Below are 27030 nucleotides of genomic sequence, written 5' to 3'. Positions count from 1 at the left end.
CAGCCTCAATTCTCTAATGGGTCCAAGAAAATACATTGATTTTCAATTTGTTTAACTTTTTCCTTGTTGTAAGGATGGGAGTGACGACTTCTAAGCTCTTTACATGTCAGAACTGAAGCCATTAGTCCAGAAGGTGAATTTTGAGCTGGATCCTGAAGGACAAGCATGATTTCCCCAATAGGCAAGGTGACTGGTTCCGTGTGACCTATGCTTGTAACACCGGGACCTGTCCTTCTTGGGCAATGCCTCTGCCTTTCCTCCTCTTACTCTTGGGGAGTTATCACCAGGAACTTACCAGCAAAAGGAAATCGTGTCAAAATGGACATTGGTTGTGTTTTGATCACCCAACCATAGATTCATTCTACCTCTTGTAATAGCCCTCAATTTTCAATTAGAGATGCACCCCTTCCTCTCCTCCAGCAGTAATCTGTGTGGTTCAGATGACGCCAACCCCTGCCCCCCTCCCCCCCGCCCCCACAGCTTCTAGACATGTTACTTGGCCTGGCCAATCAGAGTATCAGGTTTTCCTAAACACAGTGATTGGTTCAGGGATGTCCCCATGATCCCACTGGAGCCAATGAAATGTGAGAGGAAATATGGTCTGGAGCTGCCAGCAGGCATTATGGGATCAGAAGGGAGGCGCTTGATCACAATCACACTAACATGGGGAAAATGGACCTAAGCAGACAGAGGAAAACCACGTCCTGGTGATATCGTCTAAGCTTCTGCCTCCAGCTGTGTCTGAAAGCACTTAGACTCGTGAGCTTGTCGCTTACAGGATTTGTTTGTCACAGGATTCCCTTTTTGTTTAAGCCTTGTGGGCTGGGTTTACTTTTGCTGCCGACCAGAAAATGTCCCAAGGGGTATAGAAATCTATGGTCAATCAACTATATTAACGCCAGAGAACAGTGCCTTACTTAAAGAGATTACCCTTTAATAGGGGGATTTCAGACCTGATAAGAGAAGATACAATTCAAGTCCCGCCAAAACACGCTCCCCTGTGGGGTGACTATTGCCCGGCGTGTGGGGCTGGGGTGAGCGCTTGTTTGCTGAGGTATCATGTATCGGGCTCTTTATCCAAAGTTTGCTGGGCACTTTACTCAGTATCCTGTTCATCCGCGTGTGGAATTTTGAGATGACTACGATATTGTCTTAAACATGCATCTGCCTTTCCCTGACATTTTATGTCTCAGCCTCTTCAGACACAGATCTGCATTTAGGGTGGGCCTAAGCTTTCTCCTGAAGCTCTGACTCTGAGGGAGCCAACCAGAGCGGTAACAAAATGCCGCCCACTGGGGGGCTTAAACAACAGGGGTTATTTTCTCACAGTCCTGGAGGCTGGAAGTTCAGGATCAAGGGGCCAGCAGGTTTGGCTTCTCCTGAGGCCTCTCTTCCTGGCTCGCAGTTGGTCACTTTCCCACCGTGTCCTCACTCGGTCTTCCCTCAGTGTGCGCATTTCCAGCACCCCCTTCTTTCCATAGAAGGACACCACTCATATTGGGTTAGAGCCCTACCCTCCTGACTTCTTTAACCTTAATTACTTCATTAAAGGCTCTGTCTCCAAAGATAGCCACTTTGGGGGTTAGGTCTTGGATATATGAATTTTGAGGGGACACAATTCAGTCCATAACACCACCTTTCAGCCAGTCCCAATGATTTCTCTTAATTCTGGGTGGATTGTGGGTGCTTTAGTCAAGTGGTGATCAGGAGAATTTCTAGTGTTGAGATGCTCCTCAGCACACAGGGGGTAAGCGCTTTCTCTGCCACCCCTGCCCTGAGGGGCTGGCCTCTGCGTCAGCCTGCACAGAGATCACAGCCTGGAGGGCGGAAGAAAGGAGGACTGGCCTTCAGCTGGGCAGCTTGTCCCCACTGACCTTCTCTCTCAAGCCCATTCCACTCCCGTTGTCCTGAGCATGTGATAGTCCCCGTCCAGGCCTCCTGCCCCAGAAAATGCCACTGCATACTTAACTGATAGGCCCAAGCCTGCCCTTAACTCTGTTTCTGGGAGGAGCGAGCCTGTAAACCAGGTCACACTGAGAGGGCAGGATGGATCGCTGCTGAGGGAGCTACTCCCTGTCGGGCGCAGTTCAGGAGCCAAGTGAACAAAACCCCAACGCTGGAGTTCGAGGCGTTGGGGAGGGGCCCGTTCAAGGATCCTTTCTGTTGTCCTTCTCATTGTGCTAAGGAAGTGTCCTCCTTACTCACAGATTCTGGAAGGGGCAGCCACTGGAGAGGTGGGAACAGCTAAACAGAAGGCCACCCATAAGGACCTGGGTATTAATCCAAGTGTTGGCCTTGATGTGTTATAAAACCTTGAGCAAACCCCTTCCCCTTTCTGGGCCTCAGTTTCCCCACCTACACAGTGGAAAAGATAATTCCCGTCTAGCTCAACTCTCCAGGGACACTGAGAATGAATACCATAACAGACAGAAAAGTATTTTAGATGGAAAATGGCATAAAATAAATTCAAGATGTTATTATTTTAAGGTGAAAAATCAGAACTTATAAAACCAGGCATAAAAACTTCCTGGTGGATATATTTTCATTCTGGAGAAAATTAATGGCTATCTCTTGGCCTTAAATTTTCCAGAGTCAGTCCCAGAAAGTTGGAGTGGGAAGCGCCCTTAGAGATATTTAGTCCCACCCCTCCCAATGGAGAGTCTGAGGCCCAGAGAGGGAAGGGACTTACTCAGGGTCACACAGCAAGTTAGGGACTCAGCTGGGACTCGGACCTGGTAGTCTGACACCTTTTCCTCCATTCTATTCTTTCTTTTCATGAGGATGGCAGAGATTGGCAAGGATAAAACCTAGAAACCATCTCTAAGCAATACCTGAGGCTTTTGAGACCCACCTCAGCATCGGGCACCTCTGTCCGTGATAGATCTCCGACTTGCAGGCACTGGAATCCCAGAGGAAATGCCTGCCGCCACTGCTGGCCTCAGCTCCTTAACTCCACAGACTGGCTTGACTCGGAAACTCTGCTGTGGGTCACATCCCCTGCACTGGTCCAGCCCTGTACAGTGTGGCTTGGTCTGTTTGAGTGCAGAGGTAATTGCAATATATTGAGGTTTGGTATTGTAATAAAAATAGGGGCCATTACAGCTACCATTTATGTCATTAGTATTTAGTAGTGGTGTGTTGCAGCTTTTTTAGTGCTCATAAAACTGTCGCTGCTTGCAGATATGTCACGGCGCTGATATAAATTTAAAGGGTTGGAAATCCATAAGTCATAAAAACTAGATAGTAAATAGCAACAGAACACGATGGACAAGAGCTGTTGCATTAGGCATGCAAATGCTTATGGATTTGCATGTCTAGTGCCTGCATTAGCATAATGAGAAGCACATTTACATTACAGATGGGCTTGATTAACTAGGCCCTTGTAAATAAAGTCCACTCAGCCTAACAGGGGATGTTTGGGTCCCAGAGGAAGGACTGTTACAGGACCCAAAGGGCAAGTAATCTTGCTTCTTTTCTTGTGGCTTGACTTAGTAGAGAAGTCTTCAGAATCACTGATGATGCTCAAATGGGGATGGATTCAGACTCATCTGATGCAATAATAACGGCTAATATACATTGAGTGCTTACTATGTACCAGACACTATTTAATCATTTTACATATATTAGCTCGCTTAATCCTCACAACACCCCTATTTTTATACCCATTTTATAGACAAGAAAGCTGAGGTCAAGAGAGAATAAGAGAATTTACTAAAGTCCAACTATTAATAAGTGGCAGAACCAGGGTACGAACCCAGGCAGTCTGGCTCAAAATCCAGGCTCTTAACACTACAATCATATTAAACTGAGTCTTAAACTGGGAGTTAAAGGTCGGGCAGGAGTCCAGCAAGGGAGGAGTAGAGCATCAGAGCGCTTGCTCAGGGAGCAGCAAGTGCAGAGCCGTGGAAATGGGGAGCACTGGCTGTGCTCTCAGACCCTCAGCCATTCCACACTGGGGCGGGGGACATGCGAATGGAAGGCAGAGGAGAAGCAGGGGCTGCTCATGAGAACGTAGAGGACGTGGAGGACGTGGGGAGACTTGGAGTGTTTGGTTGGTCATCCGGGCTTGAGGCCACTCCAAACTGCATCCTTGCTCCAGATTAGGCACTAGAACTTCATCTCAAATACTGAAGCCCTATGACAAATTCCTGAGCCAAACCCTGTTTCAAGTTCTGTGCCTCTCCTATCATTTCTTAGATCCAGAAACCCCTCAAGTTGGTTAGGACAGCTGGCCGTACAGACCAGCCCTTTCCTGAAGCATGAATCCTGCCACAAGCTCCTCATAACTGGTGCATTGTTTAGCTTCTGCCTGACGCTTCTCCATCTGCAGTTGGGCAGGAGGGGCATCTGAGCTGGCTCATCCTCAGGAGCCCAGTTGAAGGAGAGATCCAAGGAGTACATATATCTGAGAGTGCTCGCCATTAAATAGTACGTGTTCCACGAGCTCTCCTTGTGGGAAGAGTTCCTCCTAGTAAATATACTACTCCTTCCAGGTACATTGGATTAGAAGTCGCCCACAGTTGATTCTGGATGGTGATGGACGACTTGGGAAATTCGTGAGCGCTGACAATTCCCTTTGAATCACCCTAGGGAGTCAAGGTGGGCACATTCTCCTTTGCACCACCGGATAGCATGCAATGTAGATTATTTTAGGCTGAATCTTCAGGACGCCAGTAATACTGGTCATCTTCTCCACTGCTTGGAGCCTTCTATTTCTCTTGACGGTGGCTCTGGGGTCTTCATTCATCAGGCAGAAGTTGTCATCTTGAAGTAGGCAATAGATGCCACGTGGATGCTGGTTCTGGGACTGTAAGCCTTAAGTGAGGGGCAGAAGGAAGGCATCTGGGAACAATGAGCCATGGGTGTTTCAGAATCAACAAAGCATCGGGGAGAACAGTGGAAGAAATTCTCCAGATGGAACTTTCTCAAAGGAGTGGCGGAAGCTCTGCTGGAGATGCCATAGGGTCATGGGTCTCCCCAGTCATCTTCTACTCCCCTCCCTCATCCCCCAACTCCTGGTGAACTCTGGCTAGAGCCTGTCTGGGTTTCCTCTTCTTCCCCCAGTGAATCCAATAAGGGTGAATTTTGCCACACTGTTGGCTGGTGCTGCCCTTGGTCAGCCAGGAGCTCCTCAGAGATTTCTTTTCACGGCTGGTGGAAGAACTGGGTTTTGGGCCCCAAACCCTGAGAAACAGAGTGCTCCTGCCTCCCTCTGGGCAGCAGTGCCATGGCTCCCGGCGCCCACTTCCGTGGTGTCTCCGGGCCAGTGAGTCTCTACGGTCGGGTCCTCTTTGAGCCCGCAGGGCGTGGTCTCCTCTGACCTGCCCCTGTCCTCCGCTCTGGGCCATCAGCACAGCTACAGAGCTGGTCTGTGTAGTGTTGGTTTTGAGCTAGAACTAAGGATGGAGGCATGGTTTCCTAGGTTCTCTGTTTCTTGAAGGTGCTGGGCATGCTGTCCAGTTCATAGATGCACAGTTTGTGACAGTGTAACCATGTGCCAAGTGACAGTTTATTAGTGTACACATGTATGTGCATATGTTTCTCTTTGTGACTTGCGTCATATTTGTATATATCTCTATGTAGATGTACATATCTTGCTCTATGTAAGTGTATATGTGCATTTGTATAAGTGGTACGGGTGCTTATGTCTGTGAACATGTGTTCCTATGTGTATATTTGCATCCATACAAGCCTGTGTGTACAGATGTGTCTGTGTATATACGCATCTGGAAAGGCTGAGGAGTGTTAGGCAGGTCTTGGGGCAAAGCTAAGAGCTGACGCTGTAATGTCAGAGCCTCTAAGGGCAAAATCTCCCCATAGATGGCAGCAACTTGAGTTGCCAGTTTGGCCATAAATCCCTTTCGTGTTCCCCAAGGCCACTGTCTGAGGCCCTGGCCCTGGCCCGGCAGTCTGAGATGACAGGATCTGCAAGAAGGTTAGGTAAGAGCTAAGGGGCTACAGCACAAGGCAGGGGGTCAGGCTTCCCCTCCGGCTTCACCATGGAAAAGGAATGCAGGGGCAGAGGGGAACAGCAGTGATACAAACCCTCGCTGAGCTAAGCTTTACGGGGATGAGCTCACTTGATTCTCACGACAGCTCTCTGAGGATTATTAGGCCCAATTTCCAGATGAAGACATGAAGGCACAGCGAGTTTAAGTAACTTGTCACGATCGGATGTCAAATGTACAGTCTGGTTCTGATGCACTCAGTTCTTCTGGGATGATCCACACAGATCTGAGGTTTCTTGTTTCCAGTGACCAGAGGCCATTCCTGGCCAAAAGGCCAACACAGCGAAGTATTTTTTTTCTTTGCCATTCTTCCCTTCCTTCCTCATTCTTCTCTTTGCTCTGAAGATGTCCACATCTCATCCCTCAGTGAGCTTCCCACTGGGGTGTCATGATAGAACTTGCCTTTCCAGTACCTCCCAATCTTTTGCCTTATTCAAAATTGCCTGTCTTGCAAGCGGCCACTCTCTCACTGACCTGCTCTCTGCTTTCCAAGTTGTTTCCATATTGAGCAAAGATGTTAATCACTGCTAAGATGGTTATGGCTACTAATGAAACCAAATGTCTCATTTCCCTGGGACAGAATGCAGGAGCTGAAAGTGCACTTAAGTTCGTGAAACCCAATGTCCTCTCTTGGGCTCACAGAAGGGAAGGGACCTACCCAAGGGACCGATAGCTAGTAAGATGGTGTGTTCACCTTGAATTCAAGTCTTGTGGTTTCCACCCAACACTTCTCTCACTTCACCACCTTCTGCATTTACAGTTGATCTCAAAGAAATGTGATGATGGTAGGAACTAAAGGCTTTGAGACTGGTTGGTGGTGGAGATAGTTTGTCCATACTATAGGTCTTTGTGAGTAGAACTGACTTTCTTGAAGTATTGGAACAGGAGCCCTCCTGAATGGACGCTAGTGACAACTTGCCTACAACTCTCCTAGGTACTTGTTGTCTAAGGTCGTAAAAATCCTAACCTGAAACGTGACCTCTCACACAAAGCCAAAATGATTACAGTTGTCAGCCACTCAAGCAGCAGCATTCTTTTAAGAGTAAGATACTGGAAAGGGAAGTAGAGGATAACTTTCATTGTGATCTTTGTGCTAAATATTCAGTGCACACCTCCAGCCAGAAGGTAAGTCTGAGGTAGGGAGAAAGTAAACAGCAGACAAGATTTAGCTATTATTGTATCTAACCCAAGCCCTCTACAGTTCCCGCGTGCCACTCTGTGATGCTGCCCAGTAGCTGGCATTCTGATGTTTTAAATAAACATGGACATCCGAATCACCTGATCAGAGTGTCCTTGATTCGTTTTCTTGGCGAAGCATTTAAAAATACATGGCAGAAGCAGCAACAATCTACAAACCCCAAACTTGGGGTGAGGCAGCTGGGGCATCTTTCAGTAGTGGGTTCTCTGCTTCTCCTGAGCTCAAGGCCCAGGACCCCTACCAGGCTTTACGGGTCTCAAGGACTCCAGATGCCCCTCTGCACAATCGGCCTCAAGGTTTTCCCATCTCCAAGAAACTCATGAGCTGCTCAAAATGAGTTTCCAAATGTGTGTTTAGGCTGGATTTACATCTGGGTTGCTGCATATTAAATGCTGATTATTAAAAACATTTGCATGGCGCTTTAACAACGATAGATTATGTATCTGTTACCTAAGTCTCAGTGAAGGCTTTATTAATTCATTATTATTTTATCAACATACAATAAACTGTTCTATTAAATCTAAATTAGACAGATATTTGGGGAGAGATCATCTAAAAGGACCTCGGCCGAGACTATCCCCAGGGAAGGACTTAATGAAGTTTCAAACAGTTAATAACCCTCAGTTCATAAATAAACCATGGCTATTTAAAGACCTGTACAATACTAAAATAAGATGTTGAGACTCAACAAAGGAGGTATGAGAGAGAGGCCTTAGAAATCCCCTCCTCGTAACTCACAGATACAATCTCTACCTTTAGGCAATATTTATCGGGCACCGGGGAATATGTGGCACTCCTGGGGACTTTAAAATTAACTCTGCCCTTGGTCCAAATTCACCAAGGAAATGGGCAGACGCAGCCTTGAAAACAATTTTCTCCTTCTCTCAAATAATCCACTCTTGACTTTAAAAGATATTTTGGTCTGAGAGGTGAGGGCTGAGAAAGAGATCCTTCCCTGATGTGAGAGGTGATAATTCCTTGACAATCCTACATGGTGGGTTGAAAGCCAGCTCATAAGGGCACAGTCTGGAGGCAGGACCAGCTGCATCATTTTCAGGGCTCGGTGCAAAATGAAATGTAGGGGCCCTGGTTCAAAAAATAATTAAGAATTTTAAGATGCAAACAGCATTACATAGAACCAAGCATGGAGGTCCTTCTGAGTAGGTTGAACGACTGTGAAGCTGGCCTATGTGGACAGCTTGCTGAGCAAGGTGGAGGGAGGCATAGGAAGCAAAATCCCTGAGGAGGAGAAGCTCTCGTGCTCCCCTAGAATGTGGGGGATGGAGGGATTCGGAGGGACCATTGTAGGAGAACAGTGAGGGTGTGGGGCAAGTTGGAGCCAGATCGCAAGAGGCTCAAGTGCCAGGCTAAGTGGACAGGAAGTCGTGGGAAATTTTAGAGCAGTGTGATGACCTCAGAAGTTCAAGCTCTCTGATGGTCAAGGGCTGAGCGCTGCCTCAGCTGGGAAGCTTTCTTCCCATTGCAGAGATCTCTACTTCCAAACTCTTTCATTTCGGAGCACTGCTCAGAGCCAACACTTGGCTTTTTTTTCTTTTCATCTTGAGGTTCCAACAAACACTGTGTGGTTTTTCGGGCAGTGACCAACTACAGTAGGATGGAGCCTCTCTTAGTTTGGATTTCCCTGAAAGAAGAGCCTGAGACACAGAGTTGAGTGTAAGTAGTTTAATTGTGGGGTGATTCAAGTAAGCAGAGTAAGGAAGCAGGGAGAGAAATAGAGGGAGAGAGAAGCCAGGAAGAGATGTATCATGGAGTGATTTACCACTGTGGGCTACTGAGGTTCACTTTACTGGGGATCCTTTGAAGAACTGTGCAGAATGCACCACAGAATTGCCTCTCTGAAGAACAGGAAGCTGAAGCACTTATCCACTGACTCCCGTGCCCTAGAGGTTGAGGATGCCTTTGGGGGTATTATCTAGCATGCACTTTGGGGCTATACCCGCCAGTGGCTGAAGGGCCTTCATGGCTTTAGATAACACTGTGGGACAGAAAGAAATGGAGATTTGCTGAAACACAGATGAGAAGGGATGCTGGCTTTGTGCTCAGAGGTGCTCCCACAGCTGCGTGGAAATCAGGTGGGCCTGGGGCGTATGGCAGGGGATACGTAAAATATTTGTAACAGGCTCTGTAGTCCACTGAAAAGTGTCTGAAATTCTTCATGGCCACATCTACTCAAGATTCAGTCTCTGGGGACCCATAGATGAGTAGAAAGATTTTAGGGGAGCAGTTGGTTGTCCTTTCCAATGCTAATTACAAAGGCAGAGTATGTGTCCTAGATGGGGACCATTTAAAGCAGGTAGACCAGAAAGCTCCCTGGAGGGTACACTGAGTCTCCCACATCTCTCTTCCTCTTGGATGCCTGGCGTTCCACCTCTCACTCCTTTGTGGGAGGATTACCTTTTACCCTGAAACCTTTAGTGGGAATGGCGGCACAGGCATGCTGGACTCCTGGCATCATGAGGTGGAAGGGAGACATGAGACTTTGCCCATGGTCAGTTCTGGGGCCAAAACCCATGACTTTATCTTAAGAGCATGGGCTATGGAGAAGGGCAGCCCTGAGTTTGAATCCTGATACTGTCACTTGTCAGCTGTGGGATTTGGGGCAAGTCACTCATTCATTTATCAAGCTATTAACTAACTAAGTAGTTACTGAGCATTGACTCTGTTCCAGGCATGGAACAAGTCTATCTGGAGTTTCTAGGCTAGAGGAGGAAAGAGACAATAAAGGATAGATAAATAATGGATAAAAACAAATTTTTCCAAGTCTATAAAGATGAATCACGTGAAATGATAGAGTATGATGGGGATGGGAAAGGTGAGTAAACTATGTAGATAGGGTAGTAAGCCTGGGTTTCTTACTGGAAGAAAATGAGACAGTCATGGGATAGGCAGAGGGAAGAGCTCTACAGGCAGATAGAACAGTGTGTGTTAAGCCAGGAGATATTAAAGAGCTTGCATATTATCAGAACAAAGAGGAAGGCAGGTTGACTAGATCATAATAAGTGAGGAGAATAGAGGCATGAGATGAAATTGCAGGGGGAGGTAGGGGTTAGATCATGTTGACCATTGCAGCCCAAGGAAAGGACTTTAGATTTTATACTGTGTGTAAAGAGAAGCTGTAGAAGTATTTTAAGGGAGAGGAGTGATGTGTTCCAATATTTTGGTTGCAAAAAGATTGCTCTTGAAATAGTGAGGTGACTAATTTGGAGGAGACTCAAGAATACCCATAGGGAGCCCAATCAAGAGGATTTTGTGGTATTTCAAAAATGATACTGGTAGTGAGGATGGAGAGAAGTGGGTAGTTTTGAGGCATATTTGGGAAGTACAGTCAACCAGACTTGTTGATGGATTGGGTGTCAAGGTGGAGAGAGAAGTTTTGGGGGTGACTCTCTGGGAAACAGCCGTGTCATTTACTGAGGTGGGTAAGCCTGAGATAAGGACATGTGTGTATATACACGTAGGAGATCAAACAGCTGGATGTGTTGAGTTTGAGATGTCTATAAGGCATGCAGGTTGAGATGGCAATTTAGTATTGGCTTTTTGGGTCTAGGGTTTGGTGAAGGTATTTTGGCTGAAGACTAAACTTGGGAGTCATTGGCATGGAGATGCTTCTTGAAAGCCTGGGAAAAGATGTGATTTGTAAAGTGGAGGCAAGATGATCTGTCTGCAGAGTCAGACATTGCTCAACAAGTACAATGTCCGTCTCCCCTCCTCCATGTCTCCTTTGCTTCCATCATGGGAACTAGCGAGTGGGCCCTCTGCAAGGCACAAGGGCAGGGGTGAGGGACCCAGCCTCAGAGTAGAGGAACAGCATAGTCTCAGTTCAGCCCTAATTACAGGCTCGTCTCACATAAGATCCCTATTTCTGAGCAACATGACACACTGGGTTGTGCTGGAGGACTGTCATAAACAAGATGGACAGGGACCTTTAACACTGAACTCATTCCCAAAGTAGAGGCCACATTGCTTCACCTTTCTTTCCATGCTGTGAGCTGGAGAGGAGAGGCAGGCCCTGGTGTCAGGAATCGAGTCCCACATGCAAAGCAACCACGTGCCTATTTGAAGCTGTGATGACAAAAGGCCTTGGTTGCTAGGAAGAAGGCAGTGGAGAGGCCCCACACAGGCTGTTTGCCAGGGTGGATTAAATACACATTGAAATAGGAATCATTGGAGGCCTTTTAAAGATGTTGCCTGACATATAGAAATCACATTTCTCCTCCAGTTGAAAATGGCAGCAGGCATCAATTGTTAGGGGACGCTGCATGAATGGCAGACCTTGTGCCAAGCTTTGTTCCATGTGGAACATTTCTAGTGCACAATGGCAGTTTCTGCACAGTGTCTGCAAACATACACGGACGAAACCACACACACACATGCATACACCCTGGTTATTCATTTGTGGCTATTTTAGAGCTTCCTTTGAATTCTTTTTAAGAGGGAGGACTCAGGTGGCTTTAACTGCCTTTGCCTAGCTCCCTAAAGTGTTTCTACCATTGAAGAGTTTTCAAGCGATCATGACATCAGCTTCAACCATAGTATTACTTTATGTTGAATAAAAATCCCAGTTTTGGTCTCAAATAAACTTGAGTGCAAATTTTGGCTCTGCCACTGTGATTGTGGACAAGTTCCTTCATCTTTCTAGGTCTTATACCTTTCCTTGTATATCAAATGGGAAAGATAATACACTAGCAGAATGTACAGAGTTATTGGGAGTGGTAAGAGTTCTAATGTCCAGAGAGCATTTAGCACAGAGCCTGGGACATGATAGGTAAGTGCTGTCTGTTACTTGTATCCTAAACCCTGACTTGCAGATGCATTGATGGAGGTCGCAAAGGTTATGTGAGTCAGCCAAGACCACACACACTGCTGTGGTGTTAGGAACTGAATGTCTGTGTCCCCTCAGATGCATATGCTGAAGCCCTATCCCCTAGTGTAACAGTATTTGGAGACGGGACTGTGGGTAGTAATCAGGCTCAGATTAGATCATGAAGGTGTGGCCCTCAGGATGGGATTAGTGGCCTTATGAGAGGAGGAAGAGAGCTCTCTCCCTCTCTCTGAGTGCGTGCATCAAGGAAAAGCCATGTGAGGACATAGCAAGAAGGCGGCCGTCTGCCAGCCAGGAAGAGAGTCCTCACCAGGATCAGCCAGCAATTCGATCTTGGACTTCCCAGCCTCCCAAACTGGGAGAGATAGATCTCTGTTGTTTAAGCCCATGTAATTTTGTCATAGCAACCTGAGAAGACTAAGTTGTGTGGTAAGTCCCAACTGGAACTCATATTCTGGCCCCAAATCCAGGTACACATCTCAGGCAAACCCTCGAAATGGGCTCAAAGCACCAACTGGCAGAAAGGAAACGAGGAGGTGGGCCTATGCTTGGCTTCCTTCTAGTCTTTATTCCTGCTTTTCATGGGGTTCTGCATGGTGAAACATACAGTTTCTTGACCACTGTTAAAGTGTCCAGGTTATCAAGCTTGGGTATGGCATTTTTACTCACTCAGCACTCATTCAGTTCACATCTATTTTTCTGTACATTCACTCTGTTGGCACATTTGTCATTCAACCTTAAATTGCTCAGCACTTATTGAGCACCTACTCTGTGCAGGGTCTTTGCTAAGCAAGTGAAATGTAATCTCCTTGCCAACTGTGTGGGCCAGATGGCTGAGGAGACCCCATACAACACGTTCAGGGCAGGAGGCATTTCCCCAGATCAGCTCTCCTCGCAGGTGCTTGCCCGCACACATATCAGATGGCAGCATGGTCCTGCACCAGCTCTCCCCCTGGCACGGGGCCCTAGCTTGCAGCCCCTGGGGTGTGAGTGCTCCAGCGCCTGCCCCTCTTGCCCAGATCCCCATGTTTGTTTCCTATTGCTGCTGTAACAACTCATCACAAACTCAGGGCCTTAACACAAGCAAATTTATCATCTTCAGTTCTATCGCTTAGCTGAAGGGAGACAAGGGTCTCACTGGGCTAATTCAAGGTGTCTCCAGGACCACACTCCCTGCTGGAGGCTCTCATCAAGAATGCATTTCCTTGCCTTTTCCAGCTCCTAGAGGCCACACACATTCCTTAGCTCATGGCCCCTTCCTGCATCTCCAAAGCCAGCAACGGTGTATCTCTCTGTCTTCTGTAATCATATCACCAGGAAAGTTTCTCGGCTTTGAAGAATTCATGTGACTAGATTGGGTCCATCTGGATAATCTGGGATAATCTCCCTTTTCAAGGTTCTTAACCTTAATCTCATCTACAAAGTCCCCTTTACCTTGTAAGGCAATATTCGCAGGTTCCTGAGTTAGGGCATGCGTATCTTCGGGGTGCATTATTCTGCCTGCCACCTCTTTCAGCAGATCTCTGGGCAAGGCCAGCCCCACCTGACGGGTTCAGAGCATCTGTTGCTGGGCTCTGGCAGGCCTGAGGAGGGTTTTATGTCCCAAGCTATAAGTGGAAGTTCAGTTTCAGTGCAATGAATGGAGCTCTCCAGTCAATCAAATTATGGTTCAATCAGTTCATTTTAATCACTCCTCTGGAGAGAAGTAAAACCCTGTGTTGAGGAATACACAGCAATTTTATTGATGACAAATTTAATTGTTTCATTTTTCCTTACTGTCTCCAACACAGTCGACTTTTAATCAGTGGGAGCTGAAGTTCTAATGAAGTAAAGTCCACTTTTCCACAATTCACAACTAGCTGGAAATAATTGGGCTGAGACTCCCACCCGGACACTGCAGAGCCGCCGGCATTTTCCTGAAAACTGGCCTTAATTGCTTTGCTGATGTTGTTAAGTAGTCCTGAGCGGGTGGAAGCAGCAATGCTGCCCACATGTGCTGGGAAACAACGCCCCAAAATGTCTTAAAGGGTCCTCAAAGTCTGTCCACTGGTAGCGAGGAAGGAAAAATGAAACTGAGAATATTTTCTGCAGGCGGGGACCAGGGGAGTGTGCGGATAAAGCACAATATTGATATCAACACCAGCAACTTTTTTCCTTCCTCTGAAAGCTAGGCAAGATTCTGAGCGCAGGTGTGGGTGTGTGTGCTCGCATCTGTGTTTCTGCAGCGTGGTTTCAAGGAGAGCACAGGGGTTATAGGAGCCGGTGACTGGCTCTGGTCTCTGAAGGGAGGGCTCATCACAGCAGAAGTGGAGAATTCCAGCGGCCATTGTCTCAGCCCTGAGAGGAGGCAGAGAGATTGGCTGGTCTGGAGAAAGTCTAGGTTCACAGAATCGAGGCTTGGAAGAAGCAGAGAGAGTCCTTCCTCCTTCTCCCCCAACGTTTTACTTTGTTTGATGGGATAGTGATGATTATAGTAGCAACAGCCGCTGGGTTTTGCTCACATACCAAGTGGACAGATATTTGGTCTATGCTCTCTTTTATTCCTCATAAAAAGCAATAAATCAGCTGCTATTATTATCCCCTATTACAAATAAAGAAATCAAAGCACAGAGAAGTTACAATTTTGTCCAAAACCATAGAGTTGTAAGATTTGAACCTACATCTGCAGGACACCAGAACCAATTGTCTTAGCCCCGACACTACATTTCCAGCCATGACAGTAATATTAAAAATAGACAACTTTTATTGAACATTTCATGTTCCAGGCCTAGTAGTAAGCACTTGCTATATCCCATCTCATTTAATCTCGAAAGCAACCCTAAGAGGCACATTCCCTTTTTGAGAATAAGAATAAGGGAATTGAGGTCTGGAGAGAAGACCGCTATCAAAGGCCGCTCAGACCTTGGCCAGGGTGCTGTGAGCACTTGAGCTTTGCAGACAGCGCTCTGCTGGAGAGAGGAGCCGGGAATTGCGTGCAGACTGACGGTGCTGCTCTCTCACTCGGTCTAAAGCATTACTTTATGATTCTTGGCCTGGATGAGATGATCAGGGTGGGGGCATCTCTTTAAACATCTGAGAAAAGGACAAAAAAAACCCCAGAGTTCTCACCTAACAACTGTGGTTTTAGAGACCTGGGTTCAATGCTGCCTTGTGACACCAGCCCTGGGAAAATAATTTCACTTTGCTAAGCCTCCATTGTATTGTTGAAATGGGCTACTGTGAGGATTAAGTGAGATCGTGTACTCATTCTTTCATTCTAGAAATGTTATTGAGCTTGTATTCCATACCAGGAACAATTCTGGGCCCTCCAAATGCGGCAGAAACAGGCGGGTGAGATCTCCACTCTAGTGAACTTCGTTCTCGTCGAGAAGTCAGATAATGAACAAGTAAACAAACCAATCAATAAGGGAATTCTTGCCTATGATAAATTCTACAAAACATGATTCAGTAGAGGGAACTCTTAGGAGTGGGGCGGGGAGAGGGGGGCCGGGTCAGGCCTCCGAGGAGAAGACATGAGGCCTGAAATATTCGCAGGAGCCGGGCATGCAGGCATCTTGGAGGACAGCCTTTTAGCCAATTGTTACAAAACGTGCCCAGATCTTGAGGCAGGAATAAGCATGGTTTGTGGAAGAACAGAAAGAAGGCCCGTGTGGCTGGAGGGTAATAAATGAGGGGAGGGAGGGGGCACATGAGGAGGCAGGACTGAAGGAACAGGCTACGGAATTTGGGTTTAGTTCTAAGCTCAACTGGGACCCACTCCAGGGTTCCTAAAGGAGAACGACAGCCTCCGATTTCCTTTTGTAAAAGGCAGTTTCCGTTGACTTGAGGAGACAAGTTTAGAAACAGGAACATGGGTTAGGAAGTTCCTACTGTAGGGCATTCTAAGATCTCAGTGAACACTAGATTGTCATAATCCCAGAAAGGAGTTGGTGCCTGAGGAGATGCCTGATTAAATGTATAGGTAGCAGGAAAAAAAAAGATCCGGCCAGTCACATAAAACCTAAGATGAGAATTTTTAGAGACAAATATTTATGAATCATTATATTCTTTAATGAATTCAATAGCAGTGAGTGTGGAAAACAGAAAAAGAAGGAGCCTGGATGATAATGACAAAACACGAGTGATTGATCAGCTGATTTGTTTACAGCAATTATGGCTGTATGATTGCCGAGTCATTTCAACAATAAATCACAAAAGGGCCCTTGAAGGGATGAATCCGGGAGACAGCAATGTCATCAGGACCTTGTCCTTGACTTCCCACCACCCAGGCAGGACCTCGGCATTTGCCGACACACTTCCCAAACTGCATTGTGGACGTCTCTGAGTCAGAAAGAGCAGATACATAAACTCGGGAAGAATGCTATGTGAGAAGTGTGTGTGTGTGTGTGTGTGTGTATGTGTTTGTGTGTGTGTCTGTGTGTGTGCATGTGAGGGAGTGGGTGGGAAGACTTCTTACCTTATCTCAAGCCGGGGTGATACATTTATTTGAATTTTTTTTCTGCTGCCGTTAGGTGACAAAGGGTATGTTGAAATATAACAAAAAATTACAGAGGGAAAAAAGTGAAAAGAGGAATGACATTCTCCTGGCATTTGTTTCAAGGCGGCAAAATGTAAGGTGTCTTGACAGCATCTAGAGAGATTTTTCTCCTTTAAACTAGGTGTCGAAAAACGTGTTTCATTTAAGCAAATCAATATCTTTAATTTCATCCCTTTTCTCTGGATTTAGTGCCTGATTTCCAGGGAAACGTAGAAAGAGTCAAGCCTCATAACTTTGCATAGTTTCCATGAAAAGGAAGTAGAAGACCAAGGGTGACACAGTGGCAATTTTAGGAATAATTGGACTTTCTTCTACTTCTTCCTAGAATATGGACTGATGGGAAGCTATAGTACATTGAGGAAAAATAAAGAAAAGAATTGGGATAGGAAATTTTGGGTGTGTCGGGTGTAAATATGGCCTGAAAAAAGGCCTCCCTGAGAAGGTGACATTTGAATAAAGACGTGAAGGAGATGAGGAGGGGAGGTGGGCAGACATCCGGAGGAAGAGGATCCTAGGCAGTGAGCGGACAGGGCAAAGGCTCTGTGATTGGACGAGGCTTAACATTCCAGGGAGTGAGGAGCTGGGAGTGGCTGGAGTGGAGGACGAGCCGCAGGGGCTGATTCAGAGAGAAGAGTGTCAGGACCACGTGGGGCTTTGAGGTTCATTTGAAGGAATTCCGCTTTCACGCCGGGTGAAGTGGGAAGCTCTCAGAGGGCTCTGCGCAAAAGAGTGACGTGACCTACCTTACCAATTATCAGGCGCTCTCTGATGCTCTGTTGAAAATATCCTGCAGGGAAACATGGTAGATCAGGGAGATCTGAGGGATCATGGTGGGTTGAACCAGAATTTGAATCAGTGTAAGCGGCAAGAAGTGTAAGATCTGGTTGTTTTGTTGAAGTAGAACCAACAGGAGTTATTGATGACTCCAGGATTTTGGCTGAAGCCATCGTAAGAACAGAGTTGCGACTAACACTTGTGGGGGAGATTGTGGGAGGACCAGGCGTAAGGGACCGGAGATCAGGAGACCGGCTGGGACAAGTGAAGTTTGAGGTATCTTTTATACATACAAGGGGAGATGTTGCAGAGACAGTCAGATGGATAAGTCTAAAGTGCAGGATAGAGCTCCAGATTGGAGATAAAAAGCTGGGGATTGTCAACCTTTAGATGATAATGTAGAATCATGGGACCAGATGAGGTCAGTGAAGGAGCGAGGATATGTATAGAAAAAGGAGAAGAAATTTACACCATGCTCAGGGCTTCTAGCTTTTGAATTTCATGCCTTAATTATAGGATTAAGGCAATTGAAGGAGACAAAGGAATGAATGAAAGAAGAAATTGCTGATCCAAGCTCTCATGTTGGATTTTTAGACAAAAGCATGCCTACTTTGAGGTTCTGTGATTTTAGGGATCTCAGGAAAATTTGGGAGTTCTTACCAGAGTTATCCAATACAGATACAATTAGATAAGTATGGCAAGAATTGCTCTTTGCTTCTCACTACTTCATTTATTCCTGATTGTGCGTGAAAGGACACACAGAAAAAACAACATGAATCCTCTGAGTCCGCTGTCTCTAGGTTCCAAATCCAGTTCATCCAAATTCCTTGAGCTTCTCTCTGCTCTGAGGATGACTTTGCTGTATTGAGGTGCTGACACGCAGGTGTTGGAAGGTTTGCTGACCAGGCAGTTTGGGGAGCAGAGTGTCACATTGTCCAGGGGCAGAGCACGGGCAGTTCTCATTGGGACCACTTGCTGATGGACGCTCGCCAATTGGCTCATCTCTTCTTGTGATATTGTTATTTTAGAGGCAAGAAAAGGCCAGCAGGTTTAAAAAATATGTATCTCAGAAGTTGTCTTTGTCATCAGTCAAGTTGCGACAGCCCTTATCCATATGCATGATAGAATACTAACTTGTTTCTAAGTTCAACCTCCTTGTGTCTTCTTTGGGGAACACAAGCTGGCTCTTCCACAGATGTAGACCAAAGACCCTTATTCCTACCCTGTCCCAAATATCTGACCAGGTTTAAGGTTTAGAACTTGGAGAATGCGGTTCCTTCTTGGGAACTCCATATCTTTCCAGGTTCACCTTGTGATAAGAATCTTTTATCTTTACATTAACTGTCCTCTGCCCTTCAAGCCATCTGCTCATTGCTAGTACAAATTATTGAAATACATGACCACACCCAACATCTGGATAGAAGAGTCCTAGCCTAGGTCACCTTGATGGCCCCAGTTATTGGTAATGTGTTTGAAGCTTTGGCATGAACCAAGGAAGGCATACCTAAGCATTGGCCATTAGCTTCCAGGCAGGTACTGGGCCTCAGGCCATGAGCATCTTTATTTATGAGCTTCCTTTCAACTCTCTCAGGCAAAGAAGTTGTCATAATTGAGTAGGTGCAATTTATTTTGGTCTTGGCAAAGGAATGTCCCCCTTCCTCAGGCTTTCATCTTCTTTCTCCCTCTTTCTTTGACATTATTTGTCAAATGATCCGAAGGTAATTTTTAATACCTTTCCATCACACTGGAGTGAAGTTCTGCTGGATTATTAATGATTAAATATCTTCTAGTCATCCACCTGCACAGCCTGTAACAAATTATCCCAAAAAAGAGATTAATTCCATTACGATTTTGAGTAAGAAAATGACAAGAGAGTGCCCTACAGTCTTTAGAATTGAACAGTTGTACCAAAAACCTCTCATATATCTGAGAACTTGTTGGTTTTATGGATAGTACTTGAAGCTCTCCTTCAAAGGTCACTTAGCAAGTATTTACCGAGGCCCTGTGTGACATTAGCCTGGTGTGGAGTGCTGCAAAACCTGGGTAATCCTCAGAATCACATGGGGAACTTTGTAGAAATGCTCACCTCAGACCTGCTAAATCAGGATTTTTACGAGTGGAGCCCAGGAATAGGCATTTTTGGAAGGCTCTCCAAGTAGTTCTGATGCAGCCAGCCTGTAAAGCTGTCTTGAAATCTCTTCCGTGGAGGGTGTAACAGGAAGAGAGGCAGACTCCTTTTCCACAGAGGGTTTACAGTCTCACAGGTACCAGAATTTACCCAGTATGCATTATCAAACCGTAATGTCCACCTACGGGTTAGAATGAATGAGCTCGCTTTTTAGCGAGATCATGAAAGTGTGTTTTGGAAATTGCAACAAATGTAGAGGTTGAATAAGTATCAGAAACAGACTGTTCTGAAGGGAAAGAAGACTTAGGATGGCTTCCTGAGGACGTAGGTGAAGGAGGAAACTGCCCATCAAATAGAAAAGGGGTGGTGAGTAGTTAAACTTTAGATTATCCAAATGTGCGAGGAGTGGAGATTCTGATTTCTCTCTCTCTCTCTCTCATCTATCTTTCTATCTATCACCTTCCTATCAATCTAATCTAATCTGACCTAGCCAGCTTTGGTTTATTAAGTTGGCTTTAACTTTCTTATTAATGGCCTTTCTAGCATACATGAGGTGAGCAACATCAGGCATTCTGGGTTTGAGTCCCAGCTGTGCTTTGCTAGCTTTTTGACTCTGAGTAAGTTTTTCTCCTTTCTAGGACTCAGCTTTCCCATGTATGAAAGAGGAGATTGGATTTGATGACCTCTAAGGTCTCTTCCAGCTCCAACGCTCTGTGAAAATATGTGAGTCCACTTTCCTGCCTTAACAAGGACAGTCTAGTGGCCATAGTGGAATCTTCCTTTCACATTGAGGGATCCAGCAGGACTTTAAGTTCTCATCCTAAATATTAGCTCCCATTTATCAAAGATTGAGGAGGGAAGGTGTAGGACATTTGGCTGAGTATTAATTCAGTGCAAAACAAACTATAAAATGTAACTTGTTCTAAAAGGACTAAATGTGAGCTCTGAGGTCTTGTTGGTATTATCTATGTCTTTGTCTCAAGCGGATAGAGGGAACGAGAATCCTGGTATCTTGGGTAATTATAGTGAATGGATGTTATGCTTAGTTTGTAAGGTATTCTACTTATTATTATCCACAGTAATGAAGACAGCAGAGTCATTTACAAACAAGGGTTTATTGAGCACCTGTTATTTGGCAGGCTCCATGCGAATTCAAATTAGCATGCATACTCCAGATTGGAACGTCCTGGAAATTTTGTTTGTTGCAATCTTGCTTTTCTCATTATGTCAAATAGACAAATGGTAAGAGCCAGCTTGCGTTCTCTGAGCCACCCAGACTGACGGCATTGCGTTGTCGGTAGTAAGGAGACTTCAGGGGGGATGTTGGGCCATTTTCTTTAGTGTCTTCCATGTAGGCCATGCCAAGTGGCCCATTTATGCCTTTGGTCTAGGTATTCATGCTCTAGAAGGGATCCTTTCTGCCTGGTCGAAGCCAGCCACTTCCTATCACTTAAAACCTGTATCCTCCAAGAAAGCTTCCATAGCTCATCTCATCCTCCTTGTCTCTGATCCAACTGTGCCTTCTGCTACCTACTAAGCACTCAGTGGCTGCCAGACACTGTGTGCTAAACATTCATCTCTGTAACATTACCTTACTTCTGATGGAAGCAATAGGATGTTATTCACATTTTGCAGAAAAGGAAGTTTAGAGACATTAATCCACTTGTCTGAGATCACACAGCACTTAGGATGTGGAGCCAAAATTGAAACCCAGGTCAATGTGGTTTTTGGCCCCTTCTCTGCCATCTCTTAATTGGTCCCGCATTTACTCAGTAGACTCATGCATCTCAAGTTCGCATTGAGCCTGCCCCGTAGAAGCATACATGAGAGTCACCATTCATGTTCCTTTGTCTATCCTATAGTTCTCAGTTCAGCGTTGACTGTCCAGTTCCTTTCTTAGTAAACACTTGCAGAGTTAAAATCAAAGTGGTACATATGGTGGCCGCCCAGCTGGTGCCTGACCTTGAGGGCTTGGAAGGGGTTACTGGGACTCCACTGATGTCCCTGCCCCTCCTCTCTCTCACCAGCATTACCAGTGAGTTGTCCCCAGGCATCCATTGAGAAGAAGCCTGGAGAACCGAAGCATCCAGCTCCCAAAGTTAAAGACCTGCCCCTTAATAGGAAGCAAATGATTGTGGTCAGTCTTGGTGTGCTGTAAAGAGGGTGGGTGGGGAGAGTAGTGATTGTTTCTTTGAGTAAGAAACAAAATATCACAGCTTACTGGAAAATTGCCTTTTTTCCCTATAACATTAATTTAAACATCTAAAGAAAATTTTACTTATTGGGGACCAATTATTCTAATGATTCAATAATGCCTTTCTTTTTTTCCAAATGAAAGAAAGACAACCCTGTTATGCAAAGGAAATTACTGCAGGTGTTAGAAGACTGGGTACGGGTCTGTCAAGCCACAAACTGTCTAGCAGACATTTATGATTTGATCCCGTGCAAACGCAAAGCTTCAGTGGACAGATTGCTTAAGGACCACTGCCGTCCCAGCAGCTGTGAAATGATGAGGAATAGCACTTGAGATGTTACACATTGATGTTCAGTTCTTACCAATTTTTTGGATTCTGGGGAAGCTTAGTTCCAGAAATCAGATGTAATATTATAAGGACACAAAGGTTTCATTTTCAGCACTTTTTATACAAATTTAAGGATTTGATGCAAAAGCAAATTAGAAAATACCTCCTTAGGGTTTGATTATATTCACAGGGAAAAACCACCTCAAACCTGCTAGGTTTTTGCTCGTTCTGTGTTTGCTACAGAAACAAATGCTAGACCAATGTGCGTTAGCAGCTTGAAAAATGTACTAGGGCTTCATTTTGCATTCAATACAAACGGTGTCTCTTTTGTTTTGCATTTAAAATAGGAACATTGCATCAATAACCCTGGCCTAACCTCACCCAGTACCTGCAAAGGGAGATGGGAAGGCTAGCATAATTGAGTACGCGGCTCCACCTCGAAAGAAGGGACAAGGGCAAATACAGTTTTGCCTTCGTGAGGGGTTTCTGGAAGGAGACACTACTTTTCTCCTTTAAGGATGACTGCATTCCTTGGTTAAATTTTGTGACTTCTTGATGCTGGCTAATGATTTAAAAAGTGGACTTGAAGCCATGGTGACAGCCAGCAGAGAGGCTGTCAGGAGCCATGGAGAGTCTTGATCTGGTGCAGGGAGGCTGGGGATGTCTCACTTACATGGTGTTTGGTCACAGGTCATCTCTCCATGTCCTGTGACAGCACTATTCGGCAAGAAGAGAAACGGCTTGATATCCCCATCCAGCAAATGAAGTACCTGGGATCCAGAAGGGTGAAGGGACTTGCCTACAGTCACACAGCATGTCTTGAGGGATCTGGGGTTGGGGGAGCTCTCTGAACTAGCCCAGACGTCATGTTGCTGGAGCCTCCACTCGTCCGTTCCATTCTGCCCGGCCACGCTCGTAGCTTCCCTTTGCCTTCTTCTCTGAGGGTGTGGTTTTTGCCTCTCCATCAAAGCTCAATGGCCTTGCATTTATGGAGTCCTGGCTGACATCTGATAAAGTGGGATCGAGCACTGAGAGGCGGTTGTTGGGAGATCTGGTAGATAGACTCTGGCTTTAGGATCAGGCAGAACTAGGGTTGCCTTCTGTGTGATCTTAGATAGCATATTTAACTTCTCTGATCTTGGCACTTTCACCTTTGAAATGGAAATAATAACACGTATCTCAGATGAAATAGAATGCCGTACATTAAGTATATAGTTGTCAGCCACCATGAACCTCTGGTTCCACGTTGTGATGATTGTCTTCAACAGCTTAAGCCAAGGGGATTGGTTGAAGACAAACTTACGATCATGGTGAAGGCAACTGTTGAGATGCTCGTATCATATCTCATGGGCAGCTGCTTCTTTCCACTTCAACTGAGGCATAGAAACAGAAATTCACAATGAGGAAGATTGTTGGGGATCCATGTTTAACACAACTTCATTTCATGTATGGGCTCACTGAGGCCCAGAGACAAGCAGGGACACAGAATGTAAAAGAAGGGAAGAAGGGGGAGGAAGGACAGTGGAAATATGACACACGAGACAAGGTCCAGAGCTGCAGGGCACGGTGCACAGATTGGTTCTGCACAGGGGCGCTGGGGTGAGGAGTGGGCAGTGCTTACCTCCTCGGAGGGCTACGAGTGCCTGGATTGTGCATGTTTAGTTAATTGGCACAAAGGTGCCAAATGAGCTGGCAGAGCCCTGCAGACTACCCTTCCTAGAGTCGGGAAACGTGGGTTGGGGTCTAGGTCTGCTGTGGTGAGTAATATCCCCTCTTTGGAACTCAGTTTACTTTTTCATAAAATAGAGTATGGTTTCCTCACTGCTCACAGGGCTGTGGGAGAATCACACGAGATAACAGATGTAAAAGATGCATGCCACCTTGTGAAATGCTGAGGCTGTCAAGAGCTGGTCTTGGAGCCTCCTCTTTCTCTGGACTCCATTCAATGCCCCTTCTTCCTTTCTTTAAGCCTAATCAGGTTAGGCTTTTGTCCTGACCTGCCTCAGTGACTTTGAGACACGCTTGCTTACCTCTGCTATCTTAATATTCAAGTCTGTGCTACACACATTTGGTGGCTCCATTAGTGAGGACTGTTTGGATGCAAGTGACAGAAAACCAACTCAAAGTGACTTGAATTAGTGGGAAATATTTCTTTATTCATGAGACTGAGAAGTTCAAGAGTAGTGCTGGCTAAATTTTTTCCTCTCCGCCCTGCTGTCACCTTTTTGACTTCATTCTAAAGCAGGCTTTCCCCATGTGGTGGCCAAGAGATGTGTCTGGTAGCCTTAGGTTTGTGTTCTATCAGCAAAAGTCCTGGGATTGAATTTTATTGGACCAATATTGGCCACATGTCTTGTCTGAACCGATCACTGTGGCCAGGATAACGGAATATGCTGTTTGACTAGAGATGAGTGATGTTTACCCCTCTGGAGCAGATTGTAGGATCATCTGCCCCATACTACACATACTGAGTGGTGTGTGTGTGTGTGTGTGTGTGTGTGAGAGAGAGAGAGAGAGAGAGAGACAGAGACAGAGACAGAGACGGAGAGAAAGAGAGAAAGAAAGATTCCTCTAAGGCTAAAAATATGCTTAAAATAAAAATTTTTTAAAGTTTTAATGACCTGAAATTCTCCAAAGAAAACCAAACTCTATTGACTAGATAAACCTACCAAAAGACAGAGGATGAGTGTTGTGTCCAATAAGATTTTCTCCTCACAGGTTGGCTTCTGTCTGGACAGAAGCGGAGCTCCCACCGGCACTTGTCTTTCTTCTTCCTCCTTTTTAAACTGCTCTCTTCCTGGCTGTTTGACCTTGCTTCTCTCTGCCTCTCCTCCTCCTTCTTTCCAGGCTCCTGGGTAAGGATGGGAGCGAGACTGCTAAGGCAGGTGTCCAGCTCACTGAATTCCCCTCAGTGCTCCTCCCGCTCTGTTGGGGACACCAAGACCTCCATGGAAATCCCTGGTATCAGCACCAGGAACCTTTTCCTTGCTCTCACTCAACGTCTTTCTGGATCCTTGACACTCCGTCCTCATGTTCCCACTTCTACCCCAGTGTCTTGGACCTACTTTTTGGTCCCAACTTTAAAAACTCTTTCTTCATTCAGCACTTCCTCCCAGTTACTATCCAAATTCTCTGTTCCCATTGCAGCAAGGTTTTTCAAATCAATTATCCATAACTGCCCTCACTACTTTCTCAACTCCCTTTGCCTCTTCAACCCACTCGTGTTCAAAATTTCATCCCCATCACTCCACTGAAACTACTCATGTCGAGGTTACCAACAAGATTATGTTTCTCAAGCCAGTGGTCACCTCTTCATGCCACCTAACCCAACCTCTCCTTAAAATACCATTGATCCATTAGAGGGATACCATTGATCCCTCCATCCTCTTTGGAACCCTCGGCTCCCTGGCTGCTGTTGCCCCTGAATCTCTTTGGCTGGCTCAGCATTCTAAGGCTTCTGAGGTCAGTCCTTGGCTGTCTTCTCTACCTAAGTGCTTGTCCCTAGTTCCCTTATTAGCAAGTACATGTTACGACTCCCAAATAGCTATCTCAAACCTAGAATCGTCCTATAAATTCAGGCTTGTATTTCTGAACACTTTATTTGCATCTCCATATAGATGTCTAAGAGCCACTCCCTAACTTACTTCTCCTGAGTCTTACTACGTTAGTAAAGGGCATAAATATTCACCCGTCTAACCCAGCCAAATATGTGGATATCATCCAAGATTCATTTTGTTCCCACCGTCTTCTTGCTAACCCCATGCACTAGCGTGCTGTAACAAACACTTAAAAATGTGGAAACGGCATTAGAATTCAGTACTGGATAGAGCCTGGAAGAGTGCTGTTGTATGTTTTTATTCCAATTTATCTTCATTTTCGTAAAATACACATAGCGTAAAATTTACCATCGTAACCATTTTTAAGCACAGTTCAGTGGTATAAAATACATTCATAATGTTGTGCAACCATCACCACCATCCATCACCATAATTCTTTTCATCTTGTAAAACTGCAACTCTGTAACCATTAAATGTTAACTGCCCATTCCTCCTTTCTCCCAGCCCCGGCAGCCACCATGCCATCTTCTGTCTCTATGGTTTTGATTGCTTTAATTACCTCTTACAAGAGGAATCATATAGTATTTGTCTCTTTGTGACTGTCTTGTTTCACTTAGCATAACATCCTCAAGGCTTATCCATGTTATAGCACATTGCAGAATTTTTTTTCCTTTTTAAGGCTGAAAAATATTCCATTGTGTGTATATGCCCCATTTTGCTTATCTATTCATTTGTGGGTGGACACTCGGATTGCTCCCATGTTTTGGCTGTTGTGAACGATGCTGCCATGGACATGGGCGTACAGACATCTCTTCAAGGCCCAGCTTTCAGTTCTTTTGGGTATACACCCAGAAGTGGAGTTGCTGGATCATATAGTAACTCTATTTTTAATTTTTTTGAGGAACCACCAAATTGTTTTCCATACTGACCACACCATTTTACATTCCCACCAACAATGTACAAGGGTTTCAATTTCTCCACATCCTCACCAATGTTTGTTGTTTTCTGTTTTTTGATGGAAACCCACCTAATGGATGTGAGATGGTATCTCACTGGACTTTCATTTGCATTTACCTAATGATTAGTGATGTTGAGCATTTTTTCATGTGATTATTGGCCATTCGTATATCTTCTCTGAAGAAATGTCTCTTCAAGTCTTTTGCCCAGTTTTGAATTGGGTTGTTTGACTTTTGGTGTTGAATTCTCTATATATTCTGGATATTAATCTGTATAAATGCATGACTTGCAAATATTTTCTCTCGTTCTGTGGATTGCTTTTTTACTCTGTGGATAGTGTATCTTGATGTAAAAAGTTTTAAAATTTTTGTAAAGTTGAACTTGTCTGTTTTTTCTTTTGTCGTCTATGTCCTTGGTGTCATATCCAAGAAATCATTGCCAAATCCAATGTCTTGAAGCTTTTGTCTTGTGTTTTCTTCTAAGAGTTTTATTGTTTTACGTCTTAC

The sequence above is a fragment of the Equus przewalskii genome, chromosome 3 (assembly GCF_037783145.1).
Source record: "Equus przewalskii isolate Varuska chromosome 3, EquPr2, whole genome shotgun sequence".
NCBI lineage: Eukaryota > Metazoa > Chordata > Mammalia > Perissodactyla > Equidae > Equus > Equus przewalskii.
The sequence above is the reverse complement of the archived record's forward strand: the minus strand, read 5'-3'. Positions refer to the sequence as shown.